This window comes from Anarhichas minor, unplaced genomic scaffold, assembly GCF_050575085.1.
Source record: "Anarhichas minor isolate MPS153535 unplaced genomic scaffold, ASM5057508v1 ptg000022l, whole genome shotgun sequence".
Taxonomy (NCBI): Eukaryota; Metazoa; Chordata; class Actinopteri; order Perciformes; family Anarhichadidae; genus Anarhichas; species Anarhichas minor.
In genome coordinates this window covers 2,140,846-2,144,238 of record NW_027466468.1, presented here as the reverse complement: position 1 = coordinate 2,144,238, position 3,393 = coordinate 2,140,846, and the positions used below count along the sequence as shown (strand labels likewise).

Here is a 3,393-nt window from a genome sequence, read left to right as displayed (position 1 = left end):
CATGGTTTCACCAACCAGAGCACCTGCTCCTTGCCACGACTTTTCTGCAGACTATTTCAAAGTCACTTCGTCCCCCTTAGTCTCACAGCAGGGGTCCTGCCTAGATGAATACAAAATACTTCAGCGGTTCAAGTAGAATTTTATCCACGCTAACCCTAATTTCCATATGCAGATCTGTCTCTCCCAACAGTCCCTCTCGCCATCACACCAGTTCTTGCATTCTAATGCATTCTCACATCTTTACAAAATCCCCCCCCCCTTCCAGCCACACGGCGTGGATGTGCTCGTTTTGTCGACTTACAGTTCTTTATTTCTGCACGTTTGACTTGTCTAGTGCGGAGATGCGCGATAGATGCGGTGTTTTGCATGCTCTAAATTTGCACGTTTCGTTACCGGGAGTCAGTGGAGACAATATAAATGGACTCGTCTGGAGATTCGTGTCTTTACGACGCACCGACTACCCGCTCTGCCTTCAACAGGAGACAGCCCGTCTGCGTGACTGCTCTTTCGCCAGGAAGGTGAAGGTAAATGCTTTTCTTTTTTCCGTCCCTGCGCTGCAAACCCATTCCATCCTTTCTAGGCACCGTAGTACATGGAGGGAGTGAGGTATAAACCTGTTTCATCATCCCCTCCCCTCGCTCTCAGCTCGCTGCCGAGCTTTGATGCACTGGCCCAGGTTGAATAGTGGTTTACGGACTCGGGGCTAGAAATGTGATGATTGGAAACTTGATAAACGTAATGAACTGTGTAAAGGACTACTGTAGCTAACATGTGGCTTACTACTGACATATAACTACAGAAACGACGTCCGTTGAAATGTTGCCCCACTTTCAAATGAAATAAATAGTTCCATAACGTACAACCACACAGGTGTTTCCCATTGCTGCCTGATTGGACGTCATGCGGGTTATAGCTGGGAGGAGCTAAACTGAGGATAGATCTTTTTCCTCGTGAGACCTTTTGATTTGGGACTGTAGGAGAAGCACAGGTGTATGTAATAACCTTAACGATGGCTCTGTTACCTTCAGGTGCTCAGGTAAGTCATGCCAATAATGAGCCAGCATGCTCATAACCAGGGCCTGGCACACCTAAGTGGGATGCAACCATGCCAGTGTGTCTATAACGTCAGTGGAGCAATATCAGGACTACATCAGCCATTGCAGGTGTAGTTTCCTTTATCTGTCGATTGGAGGACAGTGTGTGATTAAAAAAGGCCCATTTGCTGAGGTCACCAGCTCAGCATCAAAAAACGTGTTCATTGTCCTGCCCTGAAATGTGTAACAATAAGCTAACACAGAGTCTTTGGCTCCAATCCCTGACCCACTAGATGGATCATGGGTTATGGTTACCCACAGAACAGCTGCTGGTAGGGGTTTACGCTGCATTTCTGCACTGTCCGCAGAATATAAAAATAAAATTGCTCAGGGACAATTCTGCGTTGCATATATCCCAGTCTGGTATGTGAACCAGACTGTGGCAAACAAAACCAAGTTTCCTAGAGTCGCGAGGGAATTGTTGGATGTTTTTACCGTGTTTATTGTCTTGATTGGTGAGACAAAGACATCTGTTCTATGCTGTTCTATTGGGAATGCTTGCTAACATTGATACTTGGACTCCAGTGAATGGATCTATGCTCTTTGGCACCCATGCCCTTGCAACTTGCCCTGTGAGCAGTTATAAACATTTTACTGTTGTCAGACACTTTAAACAGTTTGACTTCAAAACAGCCTTCCATAAGTTCTGGTTGGTGTAGTAACAGTGTAAAATAATGTTATCCTATGACCGGTAGTTTGACCTCTGGAAATCCTGTACCATATAATTCCACCATTAACTCCCCCTTTTTTAAGGAGTGTAGTCAGAGGCATGTAATGACTTTGCATAATGAGTTACATTCTCTTTTTTTTTTTTCATCGTCTGCTTTCTAAAAGATCTCTGCATTGTACAGGGGAGAGTGCTAGTCCCTTTTATCTCCAGAAAAAAAACCTTGTGGCTACAGTTTGATCAATTAAACTCCTGAAAGGGCCCCCCCCCCCCCCCCCCCCCCTCCTTTCATTACTTTGCCTGAGAGGAATATAAAGTTATCAGTCTTCCCAAGCGATATGAGGACGGAAATAAGTAGTTTGTCTATAAAAATGTCCAGGTACTTTATCAGCGTCCCAGTAGGCCCCGAGGCCCCGAGGCCCTGACACTGTTCAATGTGGCTCTCCTGTGCTGCAGTCTGATGTGCTCTCCCTCCCTCCCTCTCTCCCTGTCTACTCCATCTCTGCCTGAGGCCCGCTCCTCGCTGGGTGGGGTGCACGCTGCCGGCCCTGCACCTCTGGTGGGATTGACTGGGGCCCGGGACCCAAGTGAGGTTATCGATTTCAATCAGTGGCTTGGGAGATTGGAGCTGAATGATGCTGTAGACTTTAAACGGTGGTCAGCTGCACTGTTTGTTGTTTTGGGGGAAGGGGGGAGGGGTGCTGCTGCAGGAGGAGGTACTTTGCTTTTGAAGGGAAGTCAGATAAACATACAAACAGAATTATATAGAGTGAGAGATCTTAATCTTCTAGTTTGGAGTTCCACTATGTGTCAGTGGGTGTTTTTGGCGGCAGTATAACGGCCCCAATAGACCCAAAAAGTACAATAACTTCAGACAATAGATTTCATATTAACAATGATGTAGGGCTGCAACTAACTATTATTTTCATTATCAATTAATATGGTCATTATTATCTAGACAATGAATCAATTTATTGTTAGTTGACCATTCCACTTAACTTGGCTTTAGTTAGCTAGCCGAAAGGCTTTCTGCCTGAAATCCCTTTTCTGGTAGTAGTAGTAGTAGTAGTAGTAGTAGTAGTAGTAGTAGTAGTAGTAGTAGTAGTAGTAGTAGTAGTAGTAGTTTAGAAAGAATAAACATAGCCTACAGTAGGCTACATATACATACAGTATCTCATGTTTGCCTTGGTCGGGTGCAAATAGCGTTATTTTTTCTACGGACGCCTGGATGCTAATAGCATCTGCCTTTATTGCTTGTTTTGTAAAATGTCAGAAGATAGTAAAAAAATCACATGCCTTAGTTTTCATATTCAAATCGCTGATTTTGTGCGACCAACAGTCCAAAACTCTAAAATATTTTGTTTAATATCATTGCAGACTTACACAGAAACGGCACATGTTCACATTTGAGAAGCTGGAACCCCAGAACTTTTAAGCACTTCTGCTTAAAACGTGACTTAAACGATTAAAAGATGATCAGAATAGTAACTTGACGATGAATTTTCAGCCGATAGACTAATCGACTAATAGTCGCAGCTCTAAGTAGATGCAGTCTCTCAGTGTTTAGGAGCTGTGTGTATATGTGGAAAACAACCGGCTGAACACAACAAGTTACATGATTGCTCTCCTAAT

At 44.1% G+C, this 3,393-nt stretch overlaps 1 protein-coding gene across 1 annotated transcript in view; it reads left to right on the top strand.

Annotated features, from left to right (window-relative positions):
* Positions 1-310: 310 nt before the first annotated feature.
* LOC142955095 (proprotein convertase subtilisin/kexin type 4-like) overlaps positions 311-3,393 on the top strand; it is a 163,822-nt gene continuing 160,739 nt past the window's right edge. Inside the window, exon 1 of the mRNA XM_076096456.1 lies at positions 311-524. The gene's annotated coding sequence lies outside the window, so the exon portion shown is untranslated. The remainder of the gene's footprint in view (positions 525-3,393) is intronic.